This window comes from Oncorhynchus keta, chromosome 1 (genome assembly GCF_023373465.1).
Source record: "Oncorhynchus keta strain PuntledgeMale-10-30-2019 chromosome 1, Oket_V2, whole genome shotgun sequence".
Lineage (NCBI taxonomy): Eukaryota > Metazoa > Chordata > Actinopteri > Salmoniformes > Salmonidae > Oncorhynchus > Oncorhynchus keta.
Genome location: NC_068421.1, coordinates 20,432,903 through 20,457,703, shown reverse-complemented (window position 1 = coordinate 20,457,703; position 24,801 = coordinate 20,432,903). Strand labels below are relative to the sequence as shown.

The window sequence follows — 24,801 nt, the reverse complement described above, 5'->3', positions numbered from 1 at the left end:
ACAAAAAGCAGAAATAGAGAGAAAATGAATCACTAACCTTTGATCTTCATCAGATGACACTCATAGGACTTCATGTTACACAATACTTGTATGTTTTGTTCGATCAAGTTCATATTTATATCAAAAATCAAATTTGACATTGGTGCGTTATGTTCAGTAGTTCTAAAACATCCGGTGATTTTGCAGAGAGCCACATCAATTTACAGAAATACTCATCATAAATGTTGATGAAAATACAAGTGTTATACATGGAATTAGAGAGATACTTCTCCTTAATGCAACCGCTGTGTCAGATTTAAAAAAAAAATTGCAGAAAAAGCAAACCATGCAATAATCTGAGTACAGTGTTCAGACAACAAAGCAGCCAAAAAGATATCCGCCATATTGTGTAGTCAACATTAGTCAGAAATAGCATTAGGAATATTCACTTACCTTTGATCTTCATCAGAATCTACTCCCAGGAATCCCTGTTCCACAAATGTTTGATTTGTTTGATAAAGTTCATAATTTATGTCCAAATAGTTTATTTTGTTAGGGCGTTTGGTAAACAAATCCAGCCGAACGTCGGACGAAAAGTTCAAATAGTTCCGTTACAGCCCGTAGAAACTTGTCAAACTATGTATAGAATCAATCTTTAGGATGTTTTTATCATAAATCTTCAATAATGTTCCAACCGGAGAATTTCCATGTCTGTAGAAAAGCAATGGAACGAGAGCTAACTCTTTCGTGACCGTGCGTCACGAGTCTGTGGCACTGCCAGACACCTGGCTCAATCCCCTCTCATTCTCTCCCCCTTCATAGTAGAAGGCTGAAACAAAGTTCTAAAGACTAACATCTAATGGAAGCCTTAGGAAGTGCAATATTACCCCATTTACACTGTATATTGGAATGGCAAAGAGTTGAAAAACTACAAACCTCAGATTTCCCACTTCCTGGTTGGATTTTTCTCAGCTTTTCACCTGCCATAGGAGTTCTGTTATACTCACATACATCATTCAAACTGTTTTAGAAACTTCAGTGTTTTCTATCCAATACTACTAATAATATTAATATATTAGCATCTGGGACAGAGTAGCAGGCAGTTTACTCTGGGAATCTTATTCATCCAAGCACGTCAATACTGCCCCCTGTCACCAAGAAGTTAACCTTATGGTCCACTTAGAAACCTACATCAAGTCACAGTAAAACTTGAACATTTTTTATATATTCTTTGTATACAATCTAAATGGACCAAAAAAATGTATTTAGTCTAACAGGCACACTGTGATAGAGAAAACAACTATATTACAGAAACACTACAGACAAGACAGAACTGTCCAATCTGAACAGTGGTCCTGGTAGTCTGGGTAGAATAAGAGCAGAAGAGAACATGAGCTAAATTGATAAAACAGACAATAGTATATGTGAAATACTTAGGATAATAAAGAAATAAGATGATGATGAGATTGGTAACTACATAATATACTTATACCAACATAATCTGTATATTTCTCAGAAGAATGTATCTTCTTCAGGATTGCTCTCTTTGGCCAGCTTCTCCATGAACTCCTGGCAGGGGAGGTTTAAGTTTGTCTTCACAATAATTATGGCCTTGATGGTAGGAACAGTGAACCTATTTCTTGCTGCTGTCCATATATCATTCATTTGGAAGAACACTCTCTCGACTGGTGCATTACTTCTAGGTAAGCACATGACTCCAGACGCTAATCTAGCCAGGTTAGTGTGTGGGATGTCGTTCTCTTTGAGCACGGTGGTTACCCACTTCAATCTCTGACTAAGCGGTGTCTCAGATGTTTTCCATTCTTCAAGCGATACCCCCTTTAGGAACTCTTGCAGGCCAGTAACCTCGTCAAACAATGCATCCTCATTGATGGTCACATTGGGGCATTTTTCCTGCAGTGTGCCTGCTGCCTTCTGGATCTCTCCACGCTGAGGTTTGCCTTTTTAAAAGGAGACAATCTAAAATATTTACATTATCTGTGTGCTTTCCCCATGCCTGCAAGTAGTTCACAGCCGTAGTGAAGAATTATTGGGATGTTTTGAGAGAACTCTCTTTAGACATTGCTCCATTTCCCTCTAGCTCTCTCAGAAGTCCTCTGACCAAAACTGGAATAAAGTTGTCATCACATCTTGCAGTCAATTTTGCCTCAATGTTTCTCAGAATTGCAGCGGACTCCACAGCACAGCAGTCCTGGCATTCAAGCATCTTGATCATGTCACTGAATACAGTCAAGTTTCTATGGACAAAGACCAGCCAAAGTTCAGTCAGTGGATCTTCAAACATTGTTCGCAGGACAAAAGGGCGTTTGTCTTCAGAAAAAAAAAGGATTTCAATGGCACATACCTTTTCAGCACTCTTTCTAGAGCACGGAGCATGGACAGCCAGCGAACATTGCTATGTCCTAAAATGTTATGGTACTCCTGGCCAACAAACTCACAAAAGCTCTTCAGTCTTTCTACTCTGATGGTGAAAATCTTTCTGAGCAGGTACTCAAACATCAAGGGGAATCATATCCAAAGCTGTTCTGGCTGTGTTATGTATGATGTGTGCAGGACAACCTAAGCCAATCACCTCCCGCTGCAGGGCATTTTTAACTTTGGTATGGACACTGACTCTCCCCAGCCTATTCAGTCCTCCAAGTTGGTATTTGTGTTGTCGGCAGAGAGTGCCACAACTTTGTTTTGCAGATTACATTTTTGTATGACCACCAGGACCTCAGCTGCAATCTCCTCTGCTGTTTCACCACCTCAAGCTGAACCTCAGCAAGACGGAGCTCCTCTTCCTCCCGGGGAAGGACTGCCCGTTCCATGATCTCGCCATCACGGTTGACAACTCCATTGTGTCCTCCTCCCAGAGCGCTAAGAACCTTGGCGTGATCCTGGACAACACCCTGACGTTCTCAACTAACATCAAGGCGGTGTCCCGTTCCTGTAGGTTCATGCTCTACAACATCCGCAGAGTACGACCCTGCCTCACACAGGAAGCGGCGCAGGTCCTAATCCAGGCACTTGTCATCTCCCGTCTTGATTACTGCAACTCGCTGTTGGCTGGGCTCCCTGCCTGTGCCATTAAACCCCTACAACTCATCCAGAACGCCGCAGCCCGTCTGGTGTTCAACCTTCCCAAGTTCTCTCACGCCACCCCGCTCCTCCGCTCTCCACTGGCTTCCAGTTGAAGCTCGCATCCGCTACAAGACCATGGTGCTCGCCACGGAGCTGTGAGGGGAACGGCACCTCAGTACCTCCAGGCTCTGATCAGGCCCTACACCCAAACAAGGGCACTGCGTTCATCCACCTCTGGCCTGCTCGCCTCCCTACCACTGAGGAAGTACAGTTCCCGCTCAGCCCAGTCAAAACTGTTCGCTGCTCTGGCCCCCAATGGTGGAACAAACTCCCTCACGACGCCAGGACAGCGGAGTCAATCACCACCTTCCGGAGACACCTGAAACCCCACCTCTTCAAGGAATACCTAGGATAGGGTAAGTAAGGGTAGGTAATCCTTCTCCCCTCCCCCAACAAGATTTAGATGCAAGTGGCTGTTCCACTGGTTGTCATAAGGTGTATGCACCAATTTGTAAGTCGCTCTGGATAAGAGCGTCTGCTAAATGACTTAAATGTAAATGTAATGTAATGTTTCTCCATTCAATTCTACAAAAGCATTCAGTTTTGTTTTCACAGATGTGTTGCCACTATATATCTTACAATATCTGACTACTATTGGCAGCAGCTTTACATGTCCATGATTGGACGCATCAACGGACAGGGACACAAATTCAACCTGGTCTATGTCCTGTGTTACCAAAAAGGTTGTCCATGGTGCTAACATGTTACTCACTATGGCTTCACATTTTGTCCTAGCACATGTAAACTTCGGCTCATAAATCTTTCGTGTCAGTTGTGCTGTGCAGTTCTTAGATCTGTAACTATGATTGTGTTGCATAGTGTGGTATGCAAAGACCCTCCTGTACAGCTAAATCATATTCTTCTTGGGAAGGCTCTACCTTCTTGAAGAATGTGTGAGGGCATACTAACACGGGCAATCAGAGAGGCTTTATGCTTTTTTGTCTGTTGATGTTCTACCACTGCCGTTCCTGCCCCGCTGCCAATTGAAAAACAGGAATTACAAAGGGTGCAATTAACCATTCTATCGTCTTGACCTGCGCGTATAAATGGAAATTCTCTCATGTTGTCATTAAAATGGCATTTCCGTTTCTTGGAAAGATCTATCTCCTGGTTCACCAACTACTTTGCAGACAGAGTCCAGTGTGTCAAATCTGAGGGCATGCTGTCCGGTCCTCTCGCAGTCTCAATGGGGGTGCCACAGGGTTCAATTCTCGGGCCGACTCTTTTCTCTGTATATATCAATGATGTTGCTCTTGCTGCGGGCGATTCCCTGATCCACCTCTACCCAGACGACACCATTCTGTATACTTCCGGCCCGTCCTTGGACACTGTGCTATCTAACCTCCAAACGAGCTTCAATGCCATACAACACTCCTTCCGTGGCCTGCAACTGCTCTTAAACGCTAGTAAAACCAAATGCATGCTTTTCAACCGTTCGCTGCCTGCACCTACCCGCCTGTCCAACATCACTACCCTGGACGGCTCTGACTTAGAATACGTGGACAACTACAAATACTTAGGTGTCTGGTTAGACTGTAAACTCTCCTTCCAGACCCATATCAAACATCTCCAATCCAAAGTTAAATCTAGAATTGGCTTTCTATTTTGCAACAAAGCATCCTTCACTCATGCTGCCAAACATACCCTTGTAAAACTGACCATCCTACCGATCCTCGACTTTGGCGATGTCATTTACAAAATAGCCTCCAATACCCTACTCAACAAATTGGATGCAGTCTATCACAGTGCAATCTGTTTTGTCACCAAAGCCCCATATACTACCCACCATTGCGACCTGTACGCTCTCGTTGGCTGGCCCTCGCTTCATACTCGTCGCCAAACTCACTGGCTCCATGTCATCTACAAGACCCTGCTAGGTAAAGTCCCCCTTATCTCAGCTCGCTGGTCACCATAGCATCTCCCACCTGTAGCACACGCTCCAGCAGGTATATCTCTCTAGTCACCCCCAAAACCAACTCTTTCTTTGGCCGCCTCTCCTTCCAGTTCTCTGCTGCCAATGACTGGAACGAACTACAAAAATCTCTGAAACTGGAAACACTTGTCTCCCTCACTAGCTTTAAGCACCAACTGTCAGAGCAGCTCACAGATTACTGCACCTGTACATAGCCCACCTATACTTTAGCCCAAACAACTACCTCTTTCCCAACTGTATTTAATGTGTATTTATTTATTTTGCTCTTTTGCACCCCATTATTTTTATTTCTACTTTGCACATTCTTCCATTGCTAAACTACCATTCCAGTATTTTACTTGCTATATTGTATTTACTTTGCCACCATGGCCTTTTTTGCCTTTACCTCCCCTCTCACCTCATTTGCTCACATTGTATATAGACTTGTTTATACTGTATTATTGACTGTATGTTTGTTTTACAACGACACAGAGTTACACATGGAGTATCTGTCGAACTGCTTTGCTTTATCTTGGCCAGGTCGTAATTGTAAATGAGAACTTGTTCTCAACTTGCCTACCTGGTTACCTGGTTAAATAAAGGTAAAATAAATATAAATAAAATAAATCACCACCTGACGGGTTGAAAGAGCGCTACTGCTTGTTGATGCTAGTCTGATTTTAATTGGCTGTTTGATCAAGGATAACAAAACTGTTTGAAACCAAGTAGTGTGTGATTATGCAAAAGTCTGCCTTGTGTATCCAAGCAATATCTCCTTTAAATGGTGTCTTTTCACATTTTTATCTTAATATGTAATCCTTTAAAATCTGTGGAACATAATTCTGGATTACAGCATATCTCCCTTGCCTGCCTATGTAAAATAAAAAATGAATGTATGTCAGCAGCAATATAAATGAGGACACCTGTTGTAACTGATACTTTTGGTCCCCAGAAGGTTATATTTACCTAAATCTATTATCATCTGATCAATCACCTTCTCTTCGGGCTCTGATTCCAGATGCACACTGGATGCAGTATAACCCAGTATTACCAACCATCCGACTCGGCTCTTTTCCCCCTGCCTGTGTCCTGCCTGCGACAGATCACACCACACCTCTCTTTGGCCCATGAGAGGAGACAGGGCCTGAGCACTTCCTCTGAGATATCCTTTTTCTCTAATGAAAAAATGAGAGGAGGATCTCTTTATGGCATCTGACCCAGTTCTACTGTACCCCTCCTGGCTTCTGGTGCTCCTTCAGGATCCCTATGCTGACCTGCTCCATCATGATCCCAATCAGCTGGGTGACAGTTGTTCCTTTATTCATTCATTGTATTAATTTTAATTGAAATGAATGCCCCCCCCCCATCATTCTCTGTAATACCAAAGCGTTATTAGACGTCCATTAGATGTTAGATTACCAGTGACCCATTTTTCAGAATGATGAATGTGGCTTAGTCTCAGCCTTGCCTTTCATGCCTTACAGCATCTCTGTTGAGAATTTAGAGCTGGGGAAATTCAGTGCTTACAAATGTTGGATCTGTTAATGAGGCAAACCGCAGTGACTGTAAATCTTGAGAAATTAAGATTTTTCTTCATTGCTTGCTTCAGTGTTATTATGGCCAAGGGAAAACTGATGTTTCCTGTGCCTTCTGGCAAAAAGACAATGCCTTTTAGATTATTTTTCCTTCATGTCTCACTTGCTGTTACAGTGAATGTACCAACATATCATTCCACAACTATCTCGCAGTCTGTCTCCTCACTGGATGCCTGCCTATGACGGTGACACTTGAAAACTAATTGTGCATTTTATAGTCCATTTGTGGAATTCACACTCGTTGATCTACGGTTGGCCTATTCCCTTTCTAAACTTTTAGCTGAAAAAAGAACTGTTGGGATTACTTAATTTGAATATCTTTAATTTTTCAGGATTTTGCTTATATAATATCTGTCTAGACCAGTACAAAATGGAGACTAACATGCCCTAGTTTTGCAGATGTTCTCCTAAAGTAGCCTAGAATGGGTCATTAGTTCTATCTTTACTAAGGACAGTGCTCAGTCTCATGTTCCCAATTTGATCATGGATATCTGGAAACTTGTTGGACCTACACTGCACATTTTCAGTGGTGAACAATATTGGGTAACTGAGTGTAAAATCAACTCATGTTCAACTAAAATTACCCACCACCACTCTTGTCAACCTTGCTTGTATTTCACATGCTTGTATTGAATGTGGTGTGTGTGTCACCAAAAGGTAATCAGATCAACGTGTCTATAGTTTCATCATGTCACCCTTCAGTATCACAAGATAAGATGGGCTTATTCTGTCAGGCGCCCTTGTTCTGCTTGGGTGGTATCCAGATAGTCCGTCCTTGTGCCATACCTGGATATTCGGTAATGCCAGCATTGAACACAAAGGGAGCGGTTTTCAAAGTCCACTGATGCTCTGTAATCTGAAGGTTAGCGATGCTAACAAGTACATGTATAATCCCATAGCGAATGCTAACTAAATGTTTCTGACCTAAACTATACAAGTAACTCGAATGCTACTCTGTTTGCTCTACGCACAAAACAAATATTAGCCAGTAGGGGATTCCCTGCTGTTACCAAGTGAATGCTTGATTTTGGAAGAAGCTAACCACTTAGCTAGATAGCTAACTAAGCTCAGCAAACAAAGAAACATCCTCTCACTGTCAACTGTGTTTAATTTCAGCAAACTTAACATGTGTAAATATTTGTATGAACATAAGATTCAACAACTGACATAAACTGAACAAGTTCCATCGACATGTGACTAACAGAAATTTAATTTGTCCCTGAACAAAGGGGGATCAATATCAAAAGTAACAGTCAGTATCTGGTGTGGCCACAAGCTGCATTAAGTACTGCAGTGCATCTCCTCAAGGACTGCACCAGATTTTCCAATTCTTGCTGTGAGATGTTACCCCACTCTCATTGCGTTCATTTCATCTGTCACATTACTATGAAGCACCTGCAAGTTCCCGGACATTTCTGGGGGGAATGGCTCTAGCCCCTACACACAGAATGAGCAGTAAGGCTGGTGGCATTGTCATGCTGGTGTCAGTCAGTAGAAAGGCCTCTTTTAGTGTCCTTAAGTTATCATAAATGTGACCTTAATTTCCTACCGTCTTCAAGCTGTTAGTGTCCTAACGACCGTTCCACAGGTGCATGTTCATTTAATTGTTTATGGTTCATTGAACAAGCATGGGAACCAGTGTTTAAACCCTTTACAATGAAGATCTGTGAAGTTATTTGGATATTTACGAATTATCTTTGAAAGACCGGGTCCTGAAAAAGGGACGTTTCCTTTTTTGCCGAGTTTAGCTACTAAATTAGCAAACCAAATGCACAACAACCATCTTATGGCTTTTTCCAAATACCCCAGTATACACTATTTATTTGATTTTTTTCACCTTCATTTAACCAGGTAGGCTAGTTGAGAACAAGTTCTCATTTACAACTGTGACCTGGCGAAGATAAAGCAAGCAGTTCGACACATACAACACAGTTACACATGGAATAAACAAACATACAGTAGAAAAAGTCTATATACAGTGTGTGCAAATGAGGTAGGATAAGGGAGATAAGGCAATAAATAGGCCATGGTGGTGAAGTAATTACAATATAGCAATTAAACACTGGAATGGTAGATGTGCAGAAGATGAATGTGCAAGTAGAGATACTGGGGTGCAAAGGAGCAAGATAAATAAATACTGTATGGGGATGGGCTATTTACAGATGAGCGATGTACAGGTGCAGTGATCTGTGACCTGCTCTGACTGCTGGTGCTTAAAGCTAGTGAGGTAGATATGAGTCTCCAGCTTCAGTGATTTTTGCAGTTTGTTCCAGTCTTTGGCAGCAGAGCACTGGAAGGAAAGGCGGCCAAAGGAGGAATTGGCTTTGGGGGTGACCAGTGAGATATACCTGCTGGAGCGTGTGCTACGGGTGGGTGCTGGCTATGGTGACCAGTGAGCTGAGATAAGGCAGGGCCTTACCTAGCAAAGACTTGTAGGTGACCTGGAGCCAGTGGGTTTGGCGACAAGTATGAAGCGAGGGCCAGCCAACGAGAGTGTACAGGTTGCAGTGGTGGTTAGTATATGGGGCTTTGGTGGCAAAACGGATGGCACTGTGATAGACTGCATCCAATTTGTTGAGTAGAGTGTTGGGAGGCTATTTTGTAGATGACATCGCCAATGTCGAGGATCGGTAGGATGAGTGAAGGATGCTTTGTTGTGAAATAGGAAGCTGATTCTAGATTTAATTTTGGATTGGAGATGCTTAATGTGAGTCTGGAAGGAGAGTTCAGTCTAGCCAGACACCTAGGTATTTGTAGTTGTTCACATATTCTAAGTCAGGACCGTCCAGAGTAGTGATGCTGGACGGGCGGGCAGGTGCTGGCAGCGATCGCTTGAAGAGCATGCATTTAGTTTTACTTGCATTTAAGAGCAGTTGGAGGCCATGGAAGGAGAGTTGTATGCCATTGAAGCTCGTCTGGATGTTAGTTAACACAGTGTCCAAAGAAGGGCCAGAAGTATACAGAATGGTGTCGTCTGTGTACAGGTGGATCAACGAATCACCAGCAGCAAGAGCGACATCATTGATGTGTACAGAGAAGAGTCGGCCTGAGAATTGAACTCAGTGGCACCCCCATAGAGACTGCCAGAGATCCGGACAACAGGCCCTCCCATTTGACACACTGAACTCTATCAGAGAAGTAGTTGGTGTACGAGGCAATCATTACAGAAACCAAGGCTGTCGAGTCTGCCAATAAGAATGTAGCGATTGACAGAGTCGAAAGCCTTGGCCAGATCAATGAATACGGCTGCACAGCAATGTCTCTTATCGATGGCGGTGAACATATCGTTTAGGACTTTGAGCGTGGCTGAGGTGCACCCATGACCAGCTCTGAAACCGGATTTCATAGCGGAGTAGGTACAGTGGGATTCGGAATGGTCGGTAATCTGTTTGTTAACTTGGCTTTCGAAGACCTTAGAAATGCAGGGTAGGATAGATATAGGTCTGTTTGGGTCTAGAGTGCATCCCCCTTTGAAGAAGGGGATGATCGCAGCAGCTTTCCAATCTTTGGGAATCTCAGACGATACGAAAGAGAGGTTGAGCAGGCTAGCAATAGGGGTTGCAACAATTTTCGCAGATCATTTTAGAAAAAGAGGGTCCAGATTGTCTAGCCCGGCTGATTTGTAAGGGTCCAGATTTTGCAGCTCTTTCAGAACATCAGCTATCTGGATTTTGATGAAGGAAAAATGGGGGAGGCTTGGGAGTTTCTGTGGGGGGTGCAGGACTGTTGATCAGGGTTGGGGTAACCGGGTGGAAACCATGGTCAGCCGTAGAAAAATGCTTATTGAAATTCTCAATTATAGTGGATTTACCGGCGGTGACAATGTTTCCTAGCCTCAGTTTAGCTGGAAGGTGGTGCTCTTATTCTCCATAGACTTTAGTGTCCCAGAACTTTTTTGAGATTGTGCTACAGGATGCAAATTTCTGCTTGAAAAAGCTAGCCTTAGCTTTCCTAACTGGCTGTGTGTATTGGTTCATAACTTCCCTGAAAAGTTCCTTATCACAGGGGCTATTCGATGCTAATGCAGAACGCCACAGGGTGTTTTTGTGCTGGTCAAGGGCAGTCAGGACTGGAGAGAACCAAGAGCTATATCTGTTCCTGGTTCAACATTTTTTAAACGGGGCATGCTTATTTAAGATGGTGAGGAAGGCACTTTTTTAAAAGAATAACCAGGCATCCTCTACTGACGGGATGAGGTCAATATCCTTCCAGGATACCCGGGTCAGGTCGATTAGAAAGGCCTGCTTGCTGAAGTGTTTTAGGGAGCGTTTGACAGTGATGAGGGATGCAGGCAATGAGGCAATGATCGCTGAGATCTTGGTTGAAAACAGCAGAGGTGTGTTTGGAGGGCAAGTTTGTTAGGATGATATCGATGAGGGTGCCCGTGTTTATGGATTTGGGGTGTACCTGGTGGGTTCATTGATTATTTGTGTGAAATTGAGGTCATCAAGCTTAGATTGTAGGATGGCCGGGGTGTTAAGCATGTCCCAGTTTAGGCCACCTAACAGCATGAGCTTTGACGATAGATGCGGGGCAATCAATTCACATATGGTGTCCAGGGCACAGCTGGGGGTAGAGGGTGGTCTATAGCAGGTGGCAACGGTCAGAGACTTGTTTCTGGAAAGGTGGATTTTAAAAGTAGAAGCTCATTGTTTGGGTACAGACTTGGATAGTAAGAACTCTGCAGGCTATCTCTGCAGTAGATTGCAACACCGCCCCCTTTGGCAGTTCTATCTTGTCGGAAAATGTTATAGTTGGATGGAAATTTCAGAGTTTTTGGTGGTCTTCCTATGCCAGGATTCGGACATGGCTAGGACATCTGGGTTGGCAGAGTGTGCTAAAAGCAGTGAATAAAAAAAACTTAGGGAGGATGTTTCTAGTGTTAACATGTATGAAACCAAGGCTGTTACGGTTACAGAAGTCAACAAATGAGAGCACCTGGGGAGCAGGAGTGGAGGTAGGCACTGCAGGGCCTGGATTAACCTCAACATCACCAGAGGAACAGAGGAGGAGTAGGATAAAGGTACGGCTAAAGGCTATCAGAACTGGTCGTCTAGTATGTTTAGAACAGAGAGTAAAAGGAGCAGGTTTCTGGGTGCAATAGAATAGATTTAAGGCATAATGTACAGACAGAGGTATGGTAGGATGTGAGTACATTGGAGATAAACCTAGGCATTGAGTAATTATGAGAGGGCTATTGTCTGTAGCGACGTTTAAACTAGGTGATGTTACCGCATATGTGGTAGGTGGAACTAAATGGTTGGTTAAGGCATATTGAGCAGGGCTAGAGGCTCTACAGTAAAATAAGACAATCACTAACCAGGACAGTAATGGACAAGGCATATTGATATTAGAGAGAGGCATGCGTATCTGAGTGATCATAGGGGTCCAGTGAGTGATTGGGCTGGCTGGAGATACGGCGATTCAGACAGCTAGCAGGCCGGGTCTAGTAGAAGGGCCTTAGCTGCACGTCGCGACGGAGGAAAGCCTGTTTTAGCCTCTGCGTGTGGTGACGTCGATAGACCAGTTGTGATGGATTAGTAGGGTTCCGAGGAACAGAGGGGTCCAAGACCAATTGGTATAGTGGCCCAAGAAATTGTCCGATGGATCTATTCAGCTAACAGTCCAATATTCTCTAGACAGCTAGCGGGCCATGGCTAGCAGCTAGCGGGCCGCAGGCAAGCAGATTGGCATTCAGGGGGCCAGTTTAGTACCCCGTCGAGCAGGTTACATCGGTAATCCAGTTGTGAAGGATCAGCGGGTTTCCGTGCCCCATACCGGCAGTGGAAGGGGTCCGGGTATTGTAGCCCAGGAGTGACTGATGGGCCTCTTCAGCTCGCTGGGAGAATGGGCCTAGCATGAGCTAGCTCCAGGCTAATTGGTGCTTGCTTCGGGACAGACGCTAGCCAGGAGTAGTCACTCGGATTGCATCTAGCTAGCTGCGGTGATCCAGGTGAAAAGGTTCAGAGCTTGCGGTAGGAGTCCGGGGATATGGAGAGAAAATAGGTACAGTATGCTCTGGTTTGAGTCGCATTGTACAAACTCACAAGAGCTTTCCGAGCTAAAGGTTAGCTGATGACCGCTAGCAGTGGTTAGCTGACTACTAGCTAGTAGCTACTGAGCTGGCTAGCTTCTGTTGGGCGATTCTGGTTCTGAGGTAAATGAAAATACTTGAGAAAAAACAGATCCACACCATACTGGGTGAGGCGGGTTGCAGGAGAGTATTTTGAAGTTGAGGTTTTAGAAAAATCTAAAAAGATATGCAAAGAAAAATATATAAAAATATATATACATGGGACAAGACGAAGGACAAAGATGTCTGACTGCTACGCCATCTTGGATAAGACAGATATATCGATATTCCGCCCAAGCCTAGCCTTTGTAAGTAAGACTTTTGAGAACTTGCCGGCTGAAGTCTTCCTAGAAAGGTGTTTCATAAGCACTGCAGTCGGTGCAAAATCTTCAATTCACTCAATTCCTCTGGTTGTTTTCTTTTACCCACTAAGTCGACCCCTCCCTCGGCAGAGCTTTGAATGTTCCCTGGCGCCTCTGTGCTTGTATGGATAGGGACTATGGGGAGCAGTGGTGGTGAATAGTTTGCTGTGAGGTAGGGGGTAAACTCTACTTCCCTGATGCTTCTGGTAGTAGCTCGCTAGCCCTGGTCTCACAGGCCCTGGCATAGAGGCATGCTTTCTACTGGTGTCTCTCTGGTAGCCAGCTATCCCTTGTCTCAACAGGCCTGAACTGGGATGCTTTATTTCCCTATACTCCAAGCCTTCCTGTTACAGTTTGAGTTTATGCATGACTCATCTGCTGCTGACATATTAAAGGCAGCAGCCTGTTTGCCTGCCATCAATATGCCAGGCAGCAAGCCACAGGGAGAAACTACTAACTGTATTCGACTTGTCACTCATTCTTTACAGTGCACACAGCTCTTTAAGCTCTTATTGCTCTATTCTTTCTTCTGGGCATGCACATTGAGTGAAATGACTTAGTACTACTAGATATCTATGACTATCTTGCTCAACATCTCAGGTGGAATAGAATATGCCTTGTTGGTTCACCTAATTGTAGCTGTATGGTCTTGATCAGAATCAATAAAAACGACTCTAGTGCCTGTTGAAATGTGCAGAATATACGTGTTGACAGATCCGTTAGGACATATTATGCAACTTCTTTTTTTAAATGGGCCTCTCCAATAGAGGCCAAAATGTTCTGGCAGCCGTGTTTCTTTACAAGCTGTTGTTGAATACTCTGTTTTGTTGTTTTAACCCAGTGTCGTGGGGTATAGAAATCCAAGAGTCAATGTACCTTGAACTGCCATGCCACCGGTCTTGTGTGCTTACATAACATCTATATTCATCCAGGTGATTGTGCGTTTTGAAGGACAAAAACTTGAGTCAACCACAATTCAGTCATAAATGTGATTTTCCTATGTTTTCATATATATACAGTAATAGTCAAGTTTGGATACCTACTCATTCAAGGGTTTTCTTTACTTTTACTGTTTTCTACGTTGTAGAATAATAGTGAAGACATCAAAACTATGACATGTAGTAACCGAAAAAGTGTTAAACAAATCAAAATATATTTTAAAGTAGCCACCCTTTGCCTTTGACAGCTTTGCACACTCTTAGCATTCTGTCAACCAGCTTCACCTGGAATTCTTTTCCAACAGTCTTGAAGGAATTCACACATATGCTGAGCACTTGTTGGCTGCTTTTCCTTCACTCTGCGGTCCAACTCATCCCAAACCATCTCAATTGGTTCAGATGATTGTGGAGGCCAGGTCATCTGATGCAGCATCCCATCACTCCTTCTCAACCTGGAGGTGTGTTGGGTTATTATCCTGTTGGAAAACAAATGATAGTCCCACTGAGCGCAAACCAGATAGGATGGCGTATTGCTGCGGAATTCTGTGGTAGCCATGCTGGTTAAGTGTGCCTTAAGTTCTAAATAAATCACTGACAGTGTCACCAGCAAAAACATCGCTCCTCCTCCATGCTTCACGGTGGGAACCACACGTGGAGATCATCCGTTCTCCTACTCTGCGTCTCAAAGACACGGCTGTTGGAACCAAAAATCTCAAATTTGGACTCATCAGACTAATGTACAGATTTCGATAGGTCTAATGTCCATTGCTTGTGTTTATTGGCCCAAGCAAGTCCTTCTTTTCTTATTATTGGTCCTTTCGTAGTGGTTTCTTCGCAGCAATTCGACCATGAAGGCTTGACTCCTCTGAACAGTCGATTTTGAGATGTCTATCTTGAACTCTGCAGCCCAAATAAATGCTTCAATCTGAGGTGCAGTTAAATAAATAAAAACGTTTTTTATTTAACCTTCATTTAACTAGGCGAGTCAGTTACCTTCTTGAGGGGCGGTGGCAGTATTCGGTATTTTGGATGACTGGCGTGCCCAAAGTAAACTGCCTGTTACTCAGGCCCAGAAGTTATGATATGCATATAATTGGTAGTTGGATAGAAAACACTTCGTAGTATTGGATAGAAATTAAAATAGTGTCTGTGAGTATAACAGAACTAATATGGTATGTGAAAACCCGAGAATCCATCTGGAATTATTTTTTTTGAGGTGTCTGCCCATCCACATCCTTGTTTATGGGAAAAGCAAAGGAATACTGCCCAGATTGCAGTTCCTATGGCTTCCACTAGATGTCAACAGGCTTGTTTTTTGAAAAATTAGCTAGAATTTGTAGTTTTTCTAGGTGGCTCCCATTTTTGACCGTAGTATTGTGGCGCGCACTTCGTTTTATCTCTGGTAATGAACATACTATTCTCCGTCTTAAATTGTATTGTTTATTTACATATTAGGGTACCTGGGGATTGATTAAAATTTTTTGACTTATTTTGAAGTTTATTGGTAACTTTCAGGATTCCTTTGTATGCATTTTGAACTGGGGAAACGGGTGGATTACTGAATCAAGCATGCCAACTAAACTGTCTTTTTTGGGTTATAAAGAAGGACTTTATCGAACAAAACAACCATTTGTTATGTAGCTGGTACCCTTGGGATTGCAAACAGAGGAAGATATTTATTGTGTCGCTACTTCTGACTTATGACACCTGTGCTGGTTTGGAAAATGTTTAATACCTTTGTGTGGGGCGTTGTCCTCAGATAATCGCATGGTATGCTTTCGCCGTAAAGCCTTTTTTGAGATCTGACAAAGTGGATTAACCTCTTCAACCTATGGGGGCGCTATGTCATTATTGGATATAAAAACGTGCCCGTTTTAAGCGCAATATTTTGTCACAAAGATGCTCGACTATGCATATAATTGGCAGCTTTGGAAAGAAAACACTGACATTTTACAAAACTGCAAAGATATTATCTGTGAGTGCCACGGAACTCATGCTACAGGCGAAACCAAGAGGAAACTCAAACAGGAAATGAGCAGAATTTTTGAAGCTCTGTTTTTCTATCGTCTCCTTATATGGCTGTGAATGTGCCGTGAACGAGCTTATGCTCTCTGCCGTTCGTCCAAGATGTCTGCAGCGTATTTGTAGGCATATCATTGGAAGATTGACCATAAGCGACTACATTTACCAGGGGTCCACCCGGTGTCGTGTGTCGAAATGATTGCGTAATCTCTAGGTCCATGTGCGTTCCATTTCTTCAGAAGAGAAAGTCACCTGCCACGAAGGATTTATCATCAATAGATATGTGAAAAACACCTTGAGGATTGATTCTAAACATCGTTTGCCATGTTTCTGTCGATATTATGGAGTTAATTTGGAAAAAAGTTTGTTTTAATGACTTAATTTTTTCCCCCTACCCAACAGTGATGAAGAAAACGGAGCGATTTGTCAACACAAAGAATATTTTTGTAAAAACTGAACATTTGCTATCTGAGAGTCTCCTCATTGAAAACATCTGAAGTTCTTCAAATGTAAATGATTTTATTTGAATGTTTTTGTGAAAATGTTGCTTGCTGAATGTCAGGCATAATACTATGCTAGGCTATCAATAGTGTTACACAAATGCTTGTTTTGCAATGGTTGAGAAGCATATTTTGAAAATCTGAGATGACAGTGTTAACAAAAGGCTAAGCTTGAGAGCAAATAGATTTATTTAATTTCATTTGCGATTTTAATGAATAGTTAACGTTGCGTTATGCTAATGAGCTTGCGGATAGATTTACACAATCCTGGATACAGGTTTCTTTCGTAGCTAAACGTGATGCAGAAAACGGAGCGATTTGTCCTAAACAAATAATATTTTTGTAAAAACTGAACATTTTGCTATCTGAGAGTCTCCTCATTGCAAACATCTGTTCTTCAAAGGTAAATTTAATTTGAATGTTTTTCTGGTTTTTGTGAAAATGTTGCCTGCTGAATGCTAACGCAAAATGCTACGCTAAATGCTACGCTAGCTATCAATAGTGTTACACAAATGCTTGTTTTGCAATGGTTGAGAAGCATATTTAGAAAATCTGAGATGAGTGTTGTTAACAAAAATCTAAGCTTGAGAGCTAGCATATTGATTTCATTTCATTTGCGATTTTCATGAATAGTTAACGTTGCGTTATGGTAATGAGCTTGAGGCTGTATTCATGATCCCGGATCCGGGATGGCTCGTCGCAACAGGTTAACAAGAAGTTAAGCTTTTAAATGATGTAGGATACATGTATTTTGATGAATGTTTAATATTACGATTTTGTATTTTGTATTTGACATGCTCCGATTTCACCGGATGTTGTCAAATTTGATCCTGCTAGTGAGATTTCCGCTCTAAGAGGTGTTGAGAACAAATTCTTATTTACAGTGATGGCCTACTGAGGAACAGTGGGTTAATTGCCTTGTTCAGGGGCGGAACGACAGCTTTTTCCTTGTCAGCTCAGGGATTCGATCCAGCAACCTTTCGGTTACTGGCCAAAAGCTTTAACCACTAGGCTACCTGCTGCCCCAAGAATGAACTTAATGGATTTATCCTCTGCAGCAGAGGTAACTATGGGTCTTCCTTTCCTGTGGCGGTCCTCAGGAGAGCCAGTTAAATCATAGCGCTTGATGGTTTTTGCAAATGCACTTGAAGAAACTTTCAAAGTTCTTGAAATTTTACAGATTGACTGACCTTCATGTCTTAAAGTAATGAATGATGGACTGTCATTTCTCTTTGCTAATTTGAGCTGTTCTTGCCATAATATGGACTTGGTATTTTACCAAATAGGGCTATCTTCTGTATAACACCCCTACCTAGTCACAACACAACTGATTGGCTCAAACGCATTAAGAAGGAAAGTCCACAATTTAACTTTTAGCAAGGCACACCTTTTATTTGAAATGCATTCCAGGTGACTACCTCATGAAGCTGGTTGAGAAAATGCCAAGAGTATGCAAAGCTGTCATTAAGGCAAAGGGTGGCTGCTTCGAAGAATTTGATTACTACATGATTACATATGTTATTTCATCATTTTGATGTCTTCTATTATTCTGCAATGTAGAAAATAGTAAAAAATAAAGAAAAACCTTTGAATGAGTAGGGGTGTCCAACCTTTTGACTGGCACTGTATATTCACACTGAGGTTGGAATAATACTGTGAAAAGACAGCCTGACATTTCAGCCTGATTTGGTGCTCTGGAGTTTTGGCCTTCCATGGTGACATCAACACGCGTTAAATGAGATAATAGACCAATAAGGGTTCGAAACCTCTACCAATAATAGCAAATTTTCCGTTTTACCCTCCCCAATCCCAGACAGTGCTAACACATTTCTTGCTTGAGAAATGTCTCTCTGCTAAGAAGGTATTTTTTGCCATTTTCATTGAAAACTGAGTTGTTACCCATAAATGATTTGATATTGAGATAAAAAATATCTGCATTGGATCCGCAAAGGGATCCCTCATCCAGAACCACCTGATTGGGAATGATGGGACGTGACGGTAGGAATGACGGGGAGCGATGGTAGGCACTTCGAGAAGTATACAGTAGTCTGAGTACTGCTTTTGCTTCCCTGCATGGCTTTTGTCATTTGTCCACTGGGGTGGTGTATGCCTGTTTTTTATTTATTTTTATGGCTTTGCAGAGCACGGTTGTCCATCTCATAAAACCCCATGGCTCTTTGAGGTGCATGAGGCGTAACACCTCTAAAGGTTGAGCTCCCTGGCCCAGCGCACTGCATGCATGTTCATCTCAGAACACATCTGACAGGTGATGGCCTTCCTGTTGCCCCAGTGGGTTCTGGGAAGTAAGCTTGCTGGGAAGGATCTGGTCGCTTCCTGTCAGCTGTCATGAAATGGCATTTAGTCTGCAGCAATAGAGCACAGTTACTCCGAGGGGTCAGGCCTATGGAGCTGGCTGTTGGAAAAGGACTCCAGAGGAGGGAAGTTTAAGCAGCTTAGTGCTGTGTTGTGACTGCATGTTTTATTAGAATCCAATCCTACTTGTCTAACTACCTACCGTAGGCCAGGGTTAATGGAAACTATGGAGCTGATGAACTTGATGACTCAACTGTGTAGTGCGGACTACTTCCCAAGTGTGTGTGTGGTGGTGATGGTCAGGCTTTTTCAACCTGGATGCACCGTATAATGGATACACCACGTAATGAATGTACTGCTAGTGTTAATGCTGTTGTGAGTTTTCAGGCATAATATTAAGGCGGTCTTTGTGGTCTTTGTGCCTCATCAACATCGCCCCCCTCCTTCTGAGTGAGTAGCCGGCTAATTAGTGTCCCACAATGTCCATAAGAAGAGACAATGTCTCAGATTGATTATTCACAAGCACGCTCATCTGTTTCCAAGGCTAGCTGCCTGCTCCAATTAAAGCTCAGAGAGCCAGGGCGCACACATCTGTTTTATCCCTACTTAACAGTGCAGGCCAATAGGCCATTGGAGAACTGGGACATTTTTAGCTTCCAGGAATTGTTTACAGATCCTTGCGACATTGGGCTGTGTATTATCATGCCGAAACGTGATGGCGGTCGATAAATGGCATGACAATGGACCTCAGGATCTCGTCACGGTATCTCTATGCATTCAAATTGCCATCGATAAAATGTAATTGTGTTCATTGTCTGCAGCTTGTCTGTCCATACCATAACCCCACTGCCACTCTGTTCACAATGTTGACATCAGCAAACTGCTCCCCCACACAACGCCATAAATGCGGTCTCCCTATCTGCCCGGTACGTTTGAAACCGGGATTCATCCGTGAAGAGCACACTTCTCCAGCGTGACAGTGAGCATTTTCCCACTGAAGTCGGTTACAACGCCGATCTGCAGTCATGTCAAGACTGTGGTGAGGACGATGAGCACGCAGATGAGCCTCCCTGAGACGGTTCCTGACAATTTGCCTGAGTGGCTTGTCTCAGATGAACCCGCATGGTAAACAAGCCGGATGTGGAGTTCCTAGACTGGCATGGTTACACGTGGTCTGCGGTTGTGAGGCCGGTTGCACGTACTGCCAAATTCTCTAAAACCACTGAGGCGGCTTATGATAGAGAAATTAACATTCAGTTCTCTGGCAATAGCTCTTGTGAACATTCCTGCTGTAAGCATTCCAATTGCGCTCTCCCTCAACGTGAGACATCTGTGGCATTGTTTGACAACAGCATATTTTAAAGTGGCCTTTTATTGTCCATGCACAAGATGCACCTGTGTAATGATCATGATTTTTGATATGCCACACCTGTCAGTTGGATGGATTATCTTGGCAAAGGAGAAATGCTCACTAACAGGGATGTAAACTAATTTGTGCAAAGAATTTGTGAAATAAGCAGTTTGTGTACATGGGGCAAAGACTTTACGTGTTACGTATATATTTTAAAAATGTATAGTATTTGATATCTTTCCAAAAAAGCTTAAAGGTTGTGCTAAACTTAGCGAGTCTGACACGATGGCACCTAATGGAATAGTCCCAAAAGTTTAAAACTCATCCACCTGGAACTCTGCTGAACAATGGTTGTTGATCATCAGGCTCTCTCTCTGATGATTGGGGATGCCAGGACATCCCTCTGCCTGTACAGTGGAATGTGCCAACTGTATCCTTCACATTTGCATTAGAGTTACGCTGACGGGAGTACTTTTGGAAAGTGTTTTGTGTGTCAGCCTGCTATTGTCCTCTATGTTTAGCAGCTGTGGGGGTGAAGGAGTGTGCTGGGGCCTGGGACGCTCTGACTGTGCGCGGCACGCAAAGCCATGCCACAGCACACCGTTACAGCTGTCGGTGTGATTTATCATAGACTCCTGTTAGGAACGGTGTGTGATAGGGTTGCTGTGATTTTTGTGTAGCTTGAGGCCACGTGCATCATGTGCATGTTCAAGGCTAGTAGGCTACAAAATCGAATCACATTTTATTTGTACATGCGCCGAATACAGCAAGTGTAGACTTTACTGAGAAATGCTCTATTACGACCCCTTTCCCAACAATGCAGTTTAAAAAGTGAGAACATTTTAACAAATGGATAAAAAGAAAATAGTAAAGCAATAACATAATAAAATAACAATAATGAGGCTATATACAAGGAGTGTCGGTAATGAGTCAGTGTACTGGGGTCAAGGTAGTTGGGGTGATTTGAGGTAATATGTCGGTCGCCATTTAATAATATATAATATTATTATTGTACAGCAGTCTTATGGCATTGGGGTAGATGTGGGCTAATAACTTCTCACATATCTGGTTTGAAGCCATATTCTACCTTGAGAGAAATTTCTCACCACTATATTATAAATTGCTGTTGCTCTGCATTAAAAGGTCTATGGCACTTAAGGGGGACAAATGTCCTATATGATTGAGAGTTTTATATTGAACATTTACTGTTGTAAGCAATCTACGACAGTGCATCACATTCATGAGATCTCTTATTCTGAACCACTCATCGTTCCTTTTGATTGGCTGTTGATGAGAGAATTCATTGAAAGTATAATCATGTGACATTTGGCATTTTAAGATTTTAATTTAGCCCTGTGCATCTTGGCCTAATCCTATTTCTTTCACATACCACTGCTATAGCCATGTGAAATGATTGTATTTGCAGCCCTCTCAGATACACAGCCCAGTCCATTTCACTAAATAGGATTAACCTCGAATGATTGACCCTGGAATAGGAAGAGGATTTGAAATGTGAGAGGGTGGACTGCGTAATGGATTTCTCTGTCACTCAAACTTCTGTTTATGCAAATGACGAAGTCTCACAGTGTGCCTTAGATTCCCCTCATTTCATTATGTTGTCCCATTATAGACAGTTAAAATTGTATTTCCCAATGGGATGCCTAAATGCAGAATAGTTTCCCTTTGTTGGTGCCTCTGTACCTCAGTGGGTGGATGTGGAGTGGGCTGGCTCTCTGGAATACTTCCACTATATCTACTCCCTAATGCACTCTGCAGTGCACTTCACTTGGCCTGAGGAGTCTAATACAGGACTGGAATAGAGAGACTCAATAATTCCGCCCACAGCACATGGAACTCTATCAGACCTGCACAGAGTGAAATTGGAGCCCACACACCTGAACAGGCAGTTGTAGCATGCCACTCGACGCATCGAGGTGAGTTCTCTGGCTCACGAGGTGTTGGTGAATGAATATGCGCCTCAGTTCCTGGCAAGTGATTTAGCGCAAGTGGGACGAGGAGCTGTGTCAGCCTTTTGGAGCCATGTGGGAGAGTGACTTGAGGGAGGAAGTCACTCGTTTCGCAATTGACCAAATGGAAACCAACCATCTGTTAATTAAATGTGTTGATGGATCACAGAGGGAGAGAGGAGAGGGCAGACGTGACACTGAGTGACAGGCTGTGACTGTCACCACACCACTGACTCATCAACTCTCCCTGAGACTGAGCTTCTTTTAACGTCAGTGATCTAATTACTATCAGCCTGCTTGTTGAAATGTACTCTTCACTGGGTGTTTCATTAACCAAAGCCTCCCCTATTCATCTATATGCTTGATGGCTATAGCTCAATTCTCCAAGGAGATGGTTGTGGTTTTTAATGGCAATGAGGAGCGATTTATTAAAGCCAATAAAATCCTTTAATGAGGTGGTCTTATGATAGAATGTCGGGTACTAATGAACGGACCAAACTAATCTATCAATTGAAAAAGGGAATCCATGCTTGGAGCTCCATCTCAACAATTGACCCTTTGCGCAGCCCTGTCCCCCTTGATTACTATTGCGGCCTCGGACAACATTTTCCCGGAAGCCCAATTTCCCATTCAACCACTGGCGGAATCCCCTCACAATGATCTCAAACTGTGTTTCCAATACCCAATTAAATTAAATGCAGACTACCCCTTGCTAGTCGGGAGACTTGGGTATGTTGTGGTGGACTGTCATTACAATGTGAATGGGTCTTAATTCACTGTCAGCATGCAGTCAAAGCTACAACCACTTTTGGAGCAAGAGGTTTCAAATCATATCGTGATGTCGACCGCAGATGGGAGATGTATTCATAACATTGCTAACTTAGCTAGTTAACTTACATTTTGAAAAAACAAGGTATATTAAGTAGCTAGCTAGCAATGCTTGGTGGTTAATGAGACTGAGAGCTAGCTAACCAGCAAGCAAACAATGTAACAAAAGTATCATTTTGGATTAAAAAAATACCCCCAACAGGCTCTGCATTTCAGGAATCAGAGTAGCATGTCCTGCTGGTGCACTGCTCAATTATTTATCCATTACAAAAAATAAAAAAATTAATGCGATTTATAAGATTTAATATTTTATTAACAATACAAAACATAGACATACAAACGACTACATCATACACACATGACTATCACACCTGCCCAGACCCACTAGCCCCCACCCCCATCTTCAGCTCCCTTATCACTTTCTGCCTCTAGCCTCAAACTGCACAATTTTGTTTCTCCATGTTGCCCACTCTCTTTACATTTTTAGAATAAAGCATTTGACCTTTCCATTGCGTGAATGACGGAGTTTTGGCTGAATTTTCCAGTTTCATGTGACTTTAAACATGAGCTTGTCGGAGCTATCGGACACGATTGGAGAGCTGCGATTGGTTGCCCAAAATTCTGAGGCGGGGTTTAGCGTATGGTCAATTGTCTATAGATTTAAGTTTGCACAAAGTCCATCTAAAATAGCCTTGGGAATCTGAATCTGACTGACGCTGTGAAGTTTAGCTGCCTATGGGTCTTTGAGCTCCAGCTAGTTGGGGCGGCAGGTAGCCTAGTGGTTAGTACGTTGAATCCCTGAGCTGACAAGGTAATACTCTTTTTGTTCTGCCCCTGAACAAGGCAGTTAACCCACTGTTCCTAAGCAATCATTGAAAATAAGAATTTGTTCTTAACGGACTTGCCTAGTTAAATAAAGGTTAAAAAAAATACAATTTCCAGTGTGTTACCTCTGCTGAGAGGAGAAGCTATGAAAGTCTGAGAGGTGTCTGTACTTTGTTATCTGTAACACTCCTGCCCAATGGCTTTGGCCTGATATCTTATCATGCTGAAGGCCTGTGCTTCTTGGCCTCAGTCTACTTCTAGTCTGTTTGGTGGTTAATGGAATCTCACTCTCCCCTCTCTCTCTCTGCTGGCCTGGGAAAAGTGCTGAAGCATTTCCTACCCTGCCTCTTTGATTGGAGGACATGAGGCAGCAGAATCTGAGATGAACAATTTGGGCCTTCCTCCCACTTCTGTCTTATTTCTCAGACATTAGGACAGAGAGCATTCAAGGCAACATGTGATTTGCTGTCCGCAACAAATATTTTGAGAACGTTGGGCTTTGTAGAGAAAGAGCTGGTCTTGTTTAGCAGATGGACACAGACAATGTGTGACTTTGTTGGGACAGCCCACACTCCTAACAGTATGCTGTCAGGCTTCTTTACTTGCAGTCGGTCACCATTGCATAATGCTCAGGCAAATTAACAATGGTGAGAAAAATGCACATTAGACACATTTCAGTCGTGCCTTTACTCAATTGGATCACATTGGAGATAACGAGATCAGGATTGCTCTGCAAATAGTCTAAACTGCATATGCTATATTTACATTAGTTATTTTTACATCTTTCATGTTGTTTTCTGGGTCAAGATCACTGAGTCAAAATGCAAGCAGAGACCCCTCAGTCCTTTTTTAAACATCACTTAAACGTAAGCCTATGCAACATTAATCAATACAAAAAATTCACCAATTCATGTTACTCCTATGACCAGAGAAAGTGAAATATTCCTTGATATGAAAAAAGACAAGCCGTTAATAATAACAACGGCAGTTTA

At 42.8% G+C, this 24,801-nt stretch overlaps 1 protein-coding gene across 6 annotated transcripts in view; it reads left to right on the top strand.

Annotated features, from left to right (window-relative positions):
- LOC118394578 (glycerophosphodiester phosphodiesterase domain-containing protein 5-like) overlaps window positions 1-24,801 on the top strand; it is a 122,922-nt gene that overhangs the window by 17,487 nt on the left and 80,634 nt on the right. The window contains exon 1 of one of the 6 annotated variants that reach the window (XM_052518297.1): window positions 22,030-22,123. The exons of the other annotated variants lie outside the window; for them this stretch is intronic. The gene's annotated coding sequence lies outside the window, so the exon portion shown is untranslated. Of the gene's footprint in view, window positions 1-22,029; window positions 22,124-24,801 lie in introns of those variants that run through there. 6 annotated transcript variants of the gene reach the window in all.